This window comes from Meriones unguiculatus, chromosome X (assembly GCF_030254825.1).
Source record: "Meriones unguiculatus strain TT.TT164.6M chromosome X, Bangor_MerUng_6.1, whole genome shotgun sequence".
NCBI lineage: Eukaryota > Metazoa > Chordata > Mammalia > Rodentia > Muridae > Meriones > Meriones unguiculatus.
In genome coordinates, this window is record NC_083369.1 from 151607554 (window position 1) to 151622448 (window position 14895).

The 14895-nt window shown below is 41.8% G+C and overlaps 1 pseudogene; it reads right to left on the reverse strand.

The window, feature by feature from the left end:
- Positions 1-6250, reverse strand: part of LOC132649981 (uncharacterized) — a 90167-nt pseudogene extending 83917 nt beyond the window's left edge.
- Positions 6251-14895: the final 8645 nt, after the last annotated feature.

Genomic DNA, 14895 nt, shown 5'->3' on the forward strand with positions numbered 1-14895 from the left:
CATACTTCCACAGAGCTTCAAATGAGAAGGAAAGATAAGCCAGTCATGGAGCAAAGATCTAAAATCTGCAGCTGTAGCTGAGTCTCAGCTCCAGAATTGGTACAGCTTTGTGAATTTCCATGGGTGAGTTCACTTAAAAACCCTTGATTCCAGTACAGTTACTCAGCTCCTTTGTGAGGCTTTTTTTTTTCTTTCAGCATCTCCTGATTTCCATGAAAATCTCTTATTAAGATTCCAATTTCTAGGGCTTGGCATGGTGACACACATCCTTAATCCCACCATTCAGAAAGTTGAGAGGTAGGTGGATCTCTGATATCAAAGCCAGCGTCGTCTATATAACAACTTCCAGGCCAGCCAAGGCTACACTGTGAGATCCTGTTTCAGAAACAAACAAAAGATTCTCATTTTCAATTATCCTCAAGGATATTATAATGCAGTGCTGACATCTTCCAAACCTATTTGATTCAAGGTTTACTTTGTGGAGATGAGGGAGGGAGGGAGTGACTGGGAGGGAATGAGGGATCGGGACACGGCTGGGATACAGAGTTAAAATGTAACTGATAAAAAAAATTAAAAAAAAAGGAAAACTCAGATTGACCATAAAAAAAAAAGAAATCTATAGAGCTAGGTATGTAATACTTCTTTATTTCTCACATTATTCCTCATATTTCTGTGTTACCTTAAAAAAATCTCAGAAATATATATGCATTTCTCTGTCCCTTCCCACTCTCCATGTTACATTCTTTAAAGCAACAGATTCCTAAAACAATTGGCATTTTTTCCTTGTACACTTGAATCTATCTTTCAATCAATGTGTGGTCTTAAATTAAAATGAGTCAGGCACTTCCTTTTGAAATCTCTTGATGATTCTCTACATCCTACAGAATAAAGTCTAAGCTTACAGATCCAACTTAGAATAACTGTTTACTCCATGCTTTTGACTTTCATACACTCTGCCCTAGACCTTTCTCTCATCGTTTAAGCTTGGCTACCGAGCTTAACTTTTCCAAGCAACAGCAGTGGTTCTCAACTGTAGGTTGAGGTCCATTGGGGGCGGGGTCAAATGACTCTTTCACAGGAGTTGCCTAAGACCATCAGAAAAACAAATGCTTACACTGCAATTCATAACAGTAGTAAAATTACAGTCATGAAGTAGCAACAAAAATAATTTTATGGTTGGAGTCACCAAAACATGAGGTCACAGCATTAGGAAGTATGAGGTTCAGCCTCAGTTAGTGGCTCCTATCTTCCACAATATCATTCTAAAATTTCCCCCACTACTTCATTTTATTTTCTTTGAACACTGTGTAGTCAAAGATGGTATTTTAATTTTCTTTACGCCCAGAAACTAGCACCAAGTAAACATGGAGTTTACAGGAAAGAATGAATGAGTTGAGTAGACAAGGCGACAAACTTAACAGAATTTTCTGCCCCATACCTAGCTAGTTTTTTCTGAGTATAATTATTAAGTTCCATCAAAGCAAATTTATCAAATTTTAACAAAGAGATCCAAGGGAAAACTCAGTTCACTTCCAACTCATTTGATTTTTTGCTTTGATACAAGATCTTAGTATGAAAGACAGGCTGGTAAAATGAAACTCTGTGTCTTCAACCTCCCACACATCCTGAGATTACAGGAACTCACCTCCATGCCCATTATAAATTTCTTATTTTAAAGATCTCTTAAATTACCCTTATATAGTGTGTGTGTGTGTGTAAGTGTGTGCACAGTAAATGAGTTATCTTCCTCAATCACTATTAGTCTTGTTTTATGATCTCTCCTTGAACCTGGAACTGGCTGTTCTCTGGCTAAAAAGTCCCTAAGCCATACCTGGGCTCATCTGGCCAACCAATCAACCCCCCCACACACACACACCAAGAGTTTCAGGTGCACACTGACACAAACTGCTTTCATGTGAGTGGTGGTGATCTGAACTCTTGTCCTCATGCTTGTAGAGAAAACACTTTACCCACTAAGCCACCTTCTTATCACCCCTATAATCCTCCTTTGTCTTTGTAAGCAAACATTTCTTAAGATATTTGATCAGACTTAACAGACATATTTTTAAGTCACTGAGATGGCTTAGTGAATAGGAGTACCACAATGACCTAAACTCCAGGCCATAGGACCCACAAGATGGAGAGAAAATAAGCATTTTAAGTTGTTCTCTGACCTCCACATGTACGTGCTTATAACACACAATAGCACATAAGCCTGCATGTACATTCCTAATTACATTAAAAATATAATAAGGAAACAGTACAACATTTTCCGGGAATTATATTTAGTAAGGGTTAAAGACTAGTAACTGCTGTGACTTGGGGAGATTGCTCTGCAAAAACACAACTTGACGCTCTCCCAGGACTTGAGTTTGGTTTTTGGCACCAACACCAGGTGGGTCACAATTGCTAGTAACTCCAGCTCCAGGGGATCCAATGCCCTCTTCTGGACACCAGGGCACATGCACTCAGGCATGCATACCCGACACCCACACATAAAAAGAATAAAGATGCTACAATTAAAAGGTGCACTTCACCATTTCATCACTTCTTCAGGCTCCCACGTTCCAATTCTCTGTCATCTGTTCAAAGCACTGCAAGGCAGGACTACCAAAGTGTCCCAAATTTTCTGAAGCATTACTGAATTTCAGTTACCTCTTCCCCTAATGAGAAATACCTTTGATGGCAACTGTCTTTCACTAAAGTGAAAATAAATCAACACAAATGAAATGAGTTATTACAAATAAAGCAGAAATCACAAAATTTGGAGACAGAAAAATTAGTTTTATTTTTGATTTTTTTAAATTTATTTATGTATAGAAGTGTTTTGCCTGCATGCATGTGGGTGCTAGAAATTAAATCCATGTCTTCTACAAGCTCAATAAGTGCCCTTACAGCTGAACCATCTCTTTAACCCCACAAAATTGTCAGCCCTGGCTGACTTAAACAAGACTGTGAAAATCTAAACTTCAGGTGCTCCCACTTGCCAAATCTACTTGTGTCAGATCTGTTTGTGTCTCTTTAAAGAGTCCTGATAGTGTGTGTGTGCATGCTTGGACTCAAAAGAAAGAGAGAGTGGATCTGTAATTGAAGCATTTATGCTAACTGAACCCAATGTCATATTCATTAAATGATTCTTTAATATTCATCAAAAATAAAATAAAGTTATTATAATAAATTCTAAACATGTCACTTTAGAAATTAATCAACTGACAATTTTTTAAGAGGGCTAGTCTTGAGTGTTTCAATAATAGCTTGTTACATAAAATGCCTCAAAAATTTATCGTAAGACCAGCAAGGTGGCTCAATGGGTAAGGACACCTGCCAACAAGTCTGATGACCTGAATTAGATCCCTATAATTCACATGGAGGAAAGAGGGAATCCACTCCCACAAGTTGTCATCTGAGCTCCACAACTGTACCATGTCAAACTGATAGGAGCAAACACACACACACATGTACACAGTTAAAAGAAAAAAAAATAACATACACTATTCCACATATACCATAACTCTCCTGCAATTCAATCCATTTTTATCTAGGTATTTGTCATTTTTAACGTGGAACCTTCCCATCTCTGAAGATACTGCTTCCAATTCCAATTCTAAATTGGATCAGCATTTCCAGTTTAGAAGAAAATTTTAAACACAGAATGTGTGCAGACCAAAATCAATATCATCATTTTTGGAAAACAAGTTTGATCAATCTTTTACAGTTTTGTAATACAGAAAAATGCAAAGAGTAATATTTCACGTTAAAAAAGCAATGCAGCACAAGGATACATCACATAAAACATCTACTCTTGCTTGTGAAATTTACCTTTTATTTATTAATCTACATTTCCTTTTTGCTCTTGAGTTAAAGTTGTCCAGTACATTTGGTGTCCTTCAAAACACAAACAAATAACAAAAAAAAAAAAGCAACACCAGAAAAGACACAGACTTTAAAATAGCAAGACTCCATGAAGGTTTAGAAGAGAGACACTGTCTTTGTAACATGGGGAAAGGAGAGACAAAGGAAATAAAAACTGGAGAAAAGAATGACAACCACTCTGTTCTTCCAAAACTAATGGTTCATGTTTATCAAACAAGAATGTTTCCAGAAAGTGAATATCAGTGTTACACAACAGAAAGTAAGAAAAAGGCCACCACAAATCTTGCCTGATGCGTCTAAAACAAAAAGGGGGAACTGTAGAGAGCTGCGGAATGCTATGCCTTAAAGATGGAGCTGGTTTCCACCTTCCACCTTCCCGATGGTGAGTGCTCTCTGTCATGAACAACTCCACATTTGGCTAAGGCCGAGGATCTGGCTTGCTTCCATGTATGTGGACCTATCTGCATTGCCCCCGTGGCACGCCTGGGTTGGCTACCCAGAGGCTATTTAAGCTGTGGGCTGGCTTTCCCCGGGGTCCGAGGATTGATCAATGTTCCTGAATAAACTGCATTGAAAAAAAAAAATAAAATAAAATAAAATATCTCATCAAAAAAAAAAAAAAAAAAAAAAGAAAAAGGCCACAGGAAAACTGTGACATTCAAAGCCCAACCACGTAAGCATGCATTTGTCTCTGGCCTAGATGATTAATTTTACATAAAAGAAGTAAATACAACCAATCAAGGAATGTTACAATGCCACATTAGCCACAATCATGAGAGCTAAGCTCCCACAGAAATTTTCTTACTGACCATCCAGGTCAAATACCACAGCACTCAGAAGACTCTGATGCCCACTCTCCTAACAGAGCTAATACCACCAGTGACTGCTGGGATTCACAAAAGATGGGATTCTTTGCTCACTAACCTCCCCTACACAATCTCTGCCTTTAAATGTAAAATGAAGTTCTGTCAAATCTAACAAAAGCATTCTGGCAGCCAAAACAGAAATGAACATAGCATAGCACTTACTGTTCACACCAATTTAAAACCAAAATTAAGTAATAATCCACAAGGAAATCAACAAAATGTCCTAACTAAAGGGGAAAAAACCCTTTGGTATTTTGAAAATTTCAGACACTTATATAATGGAATATAAAGGAATATAATGTTCGAAAAAGTAAGTACTTCTTTGGATCTATGACAACAAGAAGAAATGTAAGAAGGCCCATCTTTGGGTAGATTCTTTACAACCAAATCATTCAGCAGATTTCTGTTGCCATACTCATTTAAACAGTAGCTGATTTTTCAAGGTTCTTCTCAAACCCCAGTTGTTCATTCTTTCTGAATATTGCCACAGGTTTGTATACTCTACCTACATATCGCTAGGATCTGAAGACCCCCCCCCCCTTCCTTTATAGCCAATCAAAAAGAGCCTGCTTAGAATGTAAACACTCCTCTGCTTTAGATTCAAAGCCACCGGGATGTGTATCAAAAATGATAGCACTGCATTGTTTTTTGACTGTTCCACAAAAGTAAACATGATGAAGGCATTTAATCTTAGGTACAATTCAACCCTGCCCCTGTCATTTATAATTTTCTATACAACTGAATTGTTTAAAGCTTTGTTATAACCTCGGAAAAGTGAGGATGGGAAGGAGCAGAAGCCTAAGGTGGCTAAGTATGTTAGCTGAGGGGCAAAATATAAGCCAATTTTCTTCAAAAGGCTAATTGGTATCTTTGAATACCCTTGTTTTCAACAAAACTTCATGTAACACCACCTGGAAACACAGGACATTTCCAATTTGGGATAGAGGAGGGGGCAGTTCTGCTCCCTGAAGAAAACAGGGAATACAGAGGTTCCCCTCTCACTCTCCCAGTTGCATTCAGTAAGATACAATGATGGCCAGCTTGGGTCCCTTCTCATTTTCTACTCCTACACAATCTCAGGCATAATTTGGGACAAATAACACACTGATTAGGCCTCTCTGTCCCTCCTGTGTATCTTGGGTCTCGATTAATTAGAAACTGTACCTCGGAATCCTGTCTCGCACCCACCACTGCATAAGAGGAGATAACCTCACCTTCGCTACCTGGAGAACAATGTAACCCAACTCTGGCCAGTAGATTTATCTCAGGGAAATAGGAAGGGGCAGTGTATCCCGTCATCCTGGATTCCCTCAAACCATCCCACTCTGGGCCTAAGAAGCCAAGCTCCTTCCCTAGCCCAGAGCCTCACCCAGCACTGTCTGATCTCTAAGTGAGACCTGGAATCCCATACCTCTGTAGTGCACCCTCAGGTTGTTCTGTGAGATGCCAATGTACCTGAACTTGTCCTTCAGGCTCCAGGACCTGGGCAGTGAAGTCTTCTGCTCATCCATGGCCAGGTATAGGCTCTTCAAACGCTCTGTGGCTCCTGCTCATAAAGAGGTCTCCAAACTCCTCGAGGTCTCCAAGGCTGGGACCTGAACACCTGCAGCTGATCCCAGAATGCCTGCGGCCCAGCCAGGGACATGGCCAGGCCAGGTGGAGCTCTGGCGGGGTTGGCCGCTGAGGCGGTGCACAGGGGCGGCATGGGTGGCGGCAGATGGGGCAGGATGGAGGCCACCTCAGTCCCTAAGCCTCCACAGGGTTTACCAGCCTGGGAGGAGTCGATGCTGGAGGCCATGGGCGCGGGCAGGGCGTCTCAGGAGCCAGAGGACCCATTGTCAGCTGGTGGCAGGGGCTGCTCAGACATCCCTGCAGCGACTCAGAGAGCGACTCCTCCATTAGTCACCGCTTCCTTCTGTGCTTCCCTGGGCGCTGTCACTGTGACGCCTAGTCTGCGCGCCCCGGAAATCGGGGCGCAGCGGTTGAGGAGACCCGCTTTGGGTGGGCCAGGCTGCGCGAGGAACCCTCCGCCAGTCAGTGGCGGCCAGGTGACCCCGGGTGGTGGGAAGGCAAGGGGCGCTGGCGGGCGGGCCTGGGTGAGGTGGGGAAAAGAAGCAGAGACTCTGCGAGGCGCGCTCCTCTCCCGTCTGTTTCCGGCGGGCAGACAAGCTGTGGAGACGCTGCGCGGGGGGGGGGGGGGGGGGGGGGGCGCCAGCTGAGGGAGTGGCGACAGGTGCGCCTGCCTGCTGGCGGTTTGGCAGCTTCTCAGGTGCAGGCTCAGCCCTGCTTCTCCTAGAGCCATTCCCTCAGACTCAGCGAGCCTGCTTTGCACCCAGGGAGAGCAATTGAGCCCTGCTGGGCCACAGGGAGCTGAGCGAGGGGTTCCCCAGTGAGTCGATAAAGGACTGCAGGAAACCATTTCTGAAGAAGTCTCTCTCTTAAAACAGTTGCTCTTTCGTTATTTAATTAATGAATGAGGAGTCCCTGTGAACTTCATGGAGGGAAAAGGAGCCACTTTAGGAATACCAACCAAGACAGGCAGATGGTCAAAGGGCAGGAACAGGAAATGCTTGTGCATTCAAGAAGGGCTTCTGGAGATGTCTAAACATTTTAGGAGCGCATTAATTCTCATCATAGGCCTCTTTATTATTTAGAAAAAAATTATGCCCATTTTTTAACATGGGAATCTTTACTTGCTGCATAGCAAACTCCCCCAAACTCAGTGACATAAGATTTATAATTAAAGATATCTGTGGAGCAGGATTCTTCTGACTTTGTAACTTCTATTGCTAGAAAAACAAAACAAAACAAAACAAAACAAAACAAAACAAAACATGATTAAGGTGACTCGTGTAAAAGAACGCATTTACTTAGAGGCTTACTTATAGTTGTAAAGAGTTAGTCCATGATCACCAGGACAGCAGACAGTTAGACCTTGTGATGGAGAAGTAGCAGAGGAGCTCACAAATTGATCTGAAAGTTGCAGGCAGAGAGCCAGAGACCTAGAGAGCAAAAGAGAGAAAGAGAAAAAGAGACAGAGATTGGGGCTGGTGTGAGTTTTTGACACCTCAAAGCCCAACACCAGAGATATGCTTCCTCCAATATGGAACCTCGTAATCCTTTTCAAACAATTCCACTAACTGGAGACCAGTTAAGTATTCAAAGATACGAGCCTATGGGAGCCATTCTCATTCAAACCACCACACCTTCCCTGTGTCTTCTGCTTGAATGACCTTCTCTCGGGCATTCAAAGTGTATCGGCTGTGGCTGTGAGTCACCTTACCACTTGACTTAGGAAAGATCTGATGACAAGCTCACAGATACTGGCGGGATTCCTTTCCCCAGGAATAATAAGGACACCACATCATTACTAGCTATTGGCCAGAAGTGGCCCTCAGAGTGGACCTCTTCAAAATGGCAGCAGATTTTACCAAAATGTGCAAATCAAGAAGACAACAGCACCAGAAGAAAACCCAGGATGAGGTGACACGTTGTCACTTTTGCCATAATGTCTATTAAAATAATCTGCTAATCCAGCTCACTTTCATGCAGAGAGACTTTGACAAGGCCATTTACAACTGCATTTGACATCTGTGAAAAGCTCTGGTTCCTTTGACTCCAGGAGACTGCGCTTGCTCCAACCTTATCACATCACATTTCTAAACCAGAGGCTGACAAACCTCTTCTGCAATAAACTATGTACTTGGTATGTTAGGTCATGTGGGCCATATGTATCCATTGAAACTACTCATCTTCACCATTGTGGATGAAGTTAGTCACTGACAACATGTAAACAAATGGATATGATTTTATGTCACCAATACGTTTTTTTTCCAAAAATATACAATAAGCTGGACACTACAAGATATGGTTAGTGATACCTGCTCTATATAAGACCAGACCACTGGGAGTACATTCCCAGATGTCAAGAAGTTCAGTTTGTTACCCACAATATATATGGCACCCCTAACCTGGATGACCTGTGCCACACCTAAAGAGGTTTTGGATGCTTCTGCAGGTAGCCTGTGACAAATAAAAATAAATGCCCATAGTTATCCCAGTGTAGTGAACTCCAGCAAGAAGAGGTCCAAGCTGGGGTTAGTTTTCAGTTTGTTTTTAATTAATCAACCTTTATACATATCGAATGCTCTGTTGGGTGCAGGAATAAGAAAGGAAGGGGAATTACAGGCAACATTGAAGTCAGTCAGGGCACCAGGTTGTGAGAAAGAAGGACTGAGAGCCAGCTGCTGCTCTTTAGAAACACATGCTTCTAGTTCAGGGGCAGATAGACCAAGGTCTGAAAAGGAAGGGTTCTGCATCTGAATCAACATGTTGTCTTGGACAGAACATAAAGGTTGCACTGCTGGTGATTGCCACACACAAAAGTAGAGTGTTCCTGAAGTCCAGGGTTAAGGGGCAGAAATGACCTACTGAATCACATGGGACAATATACAAACAAACATACTACTTTATATCATGTTTTTTTTTTTTTTTTTTTTTTTTTTTTTTTTTTTTTTTTTTTTTTTTTTTTAGAAATGATTACAATGCAGTGTTCATGAAACAAAACCCATGTAGAAAACCAGTTATTTAAGAGGAAACTGCATGTTTCCTTCATTTGTTCTTGATGATTTTGGACAAAAAAAATCACAATTTTGGATGGGATAGTCTTCATTAATGATTTGACAAGTTAATACAGTGTCAACTTTCTTCTGAGTTCCCTTTTAACATTTTTTTTTCCTTCCAAACTCCTGTGGCCTTTCTTTTAATTGGAAAAGTAACATCCTCTTTTCCACACTGATTTCTATGTCCCTCTTGTTGATAGCTGCTGACATGCAGAATGAATGATAATGGAACAACAACAGAAAACGTTCAGGAAAAACTCATCTTTTCCCTTAGTGTTTCTGGATCAAAGGTCAAGTTCAGGATGAAATTCTAGATAAGGTAGGCTGAATCAGAAAATCTCTGTCTCATTGAAGGACACATGGAGACCTGAAGGTGCTATAGTTAAGTGGATGCTCCCTTGTGCAAGCAGCCAAAGGCATAGTTAGGAATGATGACTCAAGAAGGGACAATAGGATCCAAAATTAGACAGTTTATGGAAACAGAGGAGAAAATGATAGTCCTTTAGGATGATGATAAATAGCTCTCTAAAGTGTCAAATATCATGGGGCTGCAACTTGCCTATGCACTGTGGATTGGCCCCAAAAGTGGCCTGCATGTTTTTCATCAACTCTTCAGAAACAATTGGATGAAACACACGTTGCTAGGTTACACACAGATTGGTCCACTAAAAATTGGACCCAAGGCCTGGTACATGTTCTACCCCTGGGCTACAATCATAGACCCCAGGGGGAAAATCTGTGCTTGAAGTAGCACTATTTGAAGTGATTTAGTGAACCTGCTTTAGAAATCACTTATTTAATTATGGCTAATAATGCTTGGTAACGTTTTAATATTTTTGGTTTGCTTCCTTTAAGCACCTTCAAACATCCACAAGGAGAAGTATGTCCACCAATCTGTGGGACTTTCTAAACCTTAGTATTTCAAAGATGTTAAAATATCTGTACCTTTCAAATGATAAAGCTCTTTCAAAAACTTCAGTCATTTTCCTTCTTCATCTACAAGTATCTAACTTAGAAACAGACATCAACTATTTAAAGGTCCACAGAACTTGCTGTTACTGGCTGCCAATAGTCCCTCAGGCACTCCCTTTACCATAGTACAAATGGAAACTCACTATAGGTAATATATTTTCCCTATAGGTAAAATTATAGGTGATAGTAACTATAGGTAAATTTGCTCCACACAGGCTTTGAGGTTCATGAGAAACCCAGGTCTCACTGAGTCCTATGCCACCATACAACATTCACTCAATGTGAAGGGTGCAGTCTGACACAAATTCACACTGGCATTGGGTGTCAAATGGCTGGCTAGTTGACTCAACAGCCAAGGACATGCTTCCATGTACTGTCCCATCCTCTGTGCTCATGGGACCCTTAGTGCTTGGCAAAATTATGTCAAGAACATGCTAAAGTTAGTGTGAATATAGGTGTTCCTAGTGTGAGCCTCTGTATTCACCCTAACATGTGATTACATGTGTGCAAGTACTGCCCTAATCAGATTTGGGGGTTTTGTAGTTTTTGGTTTCTTTTTTTGTTTCCTTTGTCTAGACAGAGTTTCTCTGTGTACTCCTGGCTCTCCAGGAACTTACTATGTAGACCAGGCTGGTCTCAAACTCAGAGAACCATCTGCCTCTCCCTCCTGAGTGCTGACATTAAAGGCATGTACCACTATCACCTGGCTAGTCTTTTTTTGTCTTGTTTTGTTTGTTTATTTGTTTGTTTGTTTGTTTGATTTTTTAGGGGAGGGGAAAGGTATTGTGTTATATGCTTTTGTTTGAACCACCCTTCTGGTGTAGCCTGGTTTGAAACTTTGGTTTCCTCCTGCTTTCAACTCTCAACTGCTGGACTTACAGGACTGCCTACTTTCCTCATCTCTCTCTTTCTCTGATTGTGTGTATGGGATCGTGTGATTATGTGTGTATACGTGTGTGAGAATCTGCATGTGCTTGCATGTGACAGTCTGAAGGTGAGCCTCACCACCTTTAATTGAGGCTGGGTTGCTCACTGACCATGAAGGGCAGCTATTCCAAAATGTCTACTAAAGTGCTTGCTCAGCGCATCCCATATCTCTGGTTCCTGAGTAGTGGGATTAAATGTCGACACCAGGCCTGCCCAGCTTTTGTGGGTTCTAAGAATGCAAACACTGCTCTTCATGCTTATACAGAGTCATCTCTCCACCCCACCTCTATTTTATTCTTCAATTATGTAAATACCTTTTTCTCTTAGTGTCATCATCATACACACACACACACACACACACACACACCCTTTGAAGTTTTTCCCCAAACAATGTTCATAGCCAATGCTGAGAACCTATGTCAAGGGGCCTGGTGGATGTGCTCATGCTACAGATCTTGAAAGAGAACAATCATTGGGGAAGGCAGAGGCAGGTGGATCTCTGAGTTTGAGGCCAGCCTGATCTACAAATTAAGTACAGGACAGCTAAGGCTACACAGAAAAACCCTGTCCCCCAACTTCCTGCCCCCTGCCAGTGAAACACCTTCTCCAGCAAGGCCACACTTTCTAATTCTTCCCAAAACTGTTCCACTAATTTCAGAACAAGCATTCAAATACATGAGCCTGTTGGGGCCAGTCTCATTCAAGCCACCACACAGAGAAAGTAAGGTCACAGCAAGGTGATGCAGACAGAGACCTGACCATAGCTAATAAATGCTCTAGCCACCCAACACAGAGGAGGCAAAGAATAGTTTCTGTCTTTGGAGCTGGAGTGAGTATAGCTCTGTGACATCTTGATTGAAAGTTCAGCCTTTTTTACTATAGTAGTGAAGGCTTCTATTACAATAATCTATTAATTCGGGCATAAAAACCTATATACAGACAAGTACACCACATGTTGTGTAGGTTCAGGGAGAGGGTGCACAAAGTTGTGAGAACATTAAGTATACTATGTGTTGTGAAAGGCAAAGATAAATAGTAGGCATAGTTTCAACATCGGAATTGTAATGCTTTTAGCCCAGCAATGGTGGCACTCACCTTTAATCCCAGCATTCAGGAGGCAGAGGCTGGTGGATCTAGTCTACAGAGTGAGTTTCAGGACAGCCAGAGCTACACAGAGAAACCCTAACTTAAAAAAAGAAAAGAAGTGTAATGTAATGGTTTTAATTTAAATGTACTTTTTTAAAGACACAGAGCACAGTATGCTACATAAATTTTACAGCTTGATAAGGCAAATCAAGTTTTCTTACTAGTCTTCATAATATTCTTTCTTCTCTCTCTCTCTCCCTCCCTTCTTCACTCTCTTTCAGCTCTGCCACATTTCAGTAAAGAGATAGGTTATATAAGTATCTGGGTTAGTGGCAAAATTAAATTTCGGATTGAGATTTGAGCTGGGATGTCCTAAAAACAGAAGCCCAAAAGCCATAAATGATCTTTCCAGATGCCATTAGAAGATCACCAGGGATGCTGAATCTCATGCTGTTACATCTGAACCATTAGATGCCTCACAACACACCTACCCACTTACAAACCCAACATCATCAGGTGCTCGTCTTGTGCTGCCAGGTGTTCCAGGCCAGCTTTCTAGAACACCAGAGTCTGCCACAGGGTGTCTGATAGAAGAGGTTGAGGGCGGTCTCCCAAATTCATTTGAAGGGAAAGGAAGCAGGAGAGTAAGGTGTGGGGAGGAGCGTGTCTAGGCCTTGATGAACACTCAGGAAGTCTGCCTCCAGCTTCCCCTAGGGAGATCATGAGCACATATAGATCACATAATTGTCTCTTCCCCCTGAGTAAGAGCTCAAATCCTTATAATCTGTACTACTTACTTATTATCTGCAAGCCATATCACTCACATGGTGGAACAACATTCTGCATGGGTGGCTAAGGAGCCACTGGCAACCAGCACTCCCAGAAGCCCTCAGGTGGGCACTGCTTAGAGCACTAAGACATTCAAAGTGGTACATGCCTCCTACTGAAAACATTTTTTACATCGATGGGTAATAACTAATTTCATCTCAAAGAGTACATTGCTTAAGAAATATCTGAGTGAGAAATGAAAAGAGACACAAATATTACCGAACATACTTGGAATTTCATGATTCTTCCAACTCATATGAGGGACATACACACAGCAAATATGTTCACATTTTCATATGGGAATCAGCTTTTAAAATCCAGATTTAAAAAGGACCCCACGTCCATAAATATGTGTGATGGCTCATCTTGGCTCTCAACTTCACACACCTAACAAGAGGGAATCTCAACCGAGGAATTGCCATCAGGTTGGCCTGTGGGCATGTCTGTGGGGCATTTTTCTTCATTTCTAATTGATGTAGGGTGGCATAGTCCATTGTGGGCCTTTGGCATGTTCCTCAGGCTAGAGAACTTGGAACTATATAAGAAAGGTGATTGAACCTCAGCTGACGTGTGGACGAGTAAGCAGTGTTCTTCTGTGGTCTCTGCTTCAGTTCCTGCCTTCTGCATCCTCCTTTGACTTCCCTCAAGGCTGGACTATAACACAGAAGTGTAAGACAGATAACCTTTTCATCCACCAACCACCTTTTGGTCATTTTATTTATTTACAGCAACAGAATGCAAACTCAGACAGCCAGGCTATGCCTGTACTCTTCACCCTGACCCTGCCATGTTTGGTTCTGAGGTCTCTATGCCTTGCTCAACTCAGCTCTGTCGGCCAAGTACCAGTTTGTCTGTGCCTCCGTGGCTTGTCTCACTCTGTACTGACTCAATAGGTACAAATCAAATGGATTTAATGTTTTGTGAGTATGCTGAACAAGTATTCAGCTTCTATTTCTTGTGGTACAAACAAGTGTACCACACTGTGGGGGAGAAAGTGCTCTCCTGTTTAATAACTGCTGAAGCTCTAGCAATGTGGCTAAGACATCTTCTCAAACAGAAATTGCAAAGGCAAATACCCCAGACAACCACTATAGGAGAGTGAACAATGCCAGGTAGAGAATAATAACAAACTGATGGGCATGAAATTGCAATTCAGAGTGCTTATAAATACTTCACAGGACAACTAAAATACCTGTGTGAGGCAGGGTTTGTCAGTGGGTCACCAGTAGGTGGTCTGAAGGGTCTGAATTCCCAGAGCTGAAAGTGCCAACCGATTACAGATGTCCTGGATCTATCTCCTTTTTGCCTGAGTCTCCAAGGAGCCCAACACTGTTGTTGATTGTCTCTACCTACATTGGGTAAAACAAAGCACCAGATATGCCAGACATGTTACATAAATTAATGTGTGAATTATATGTCAATCAATCAGTAAATCTTATGAGATGGAGAATATATCTGCATTGTTAGTGTTTGTCTATCTTACATGAAGCCCTTAGTTTGATTCCTAGTACTGCATAAATCAGGCATAGAGGTAAATGCCTGCTAGCCCACAACTGGTAGGTTGATTGCAGGAGTATCAGAACTCTGCATCATCTTCAGCTAAATAGCAAGTTTGAAGTCATCCTGAAATACATGAAACCCTGACAAAAAAAGCTGGGTGGTGGTGGTGCACAACATTAATCCCAGCACTCAGAAGGCAGAAGCAGTTACATCTGTGAATT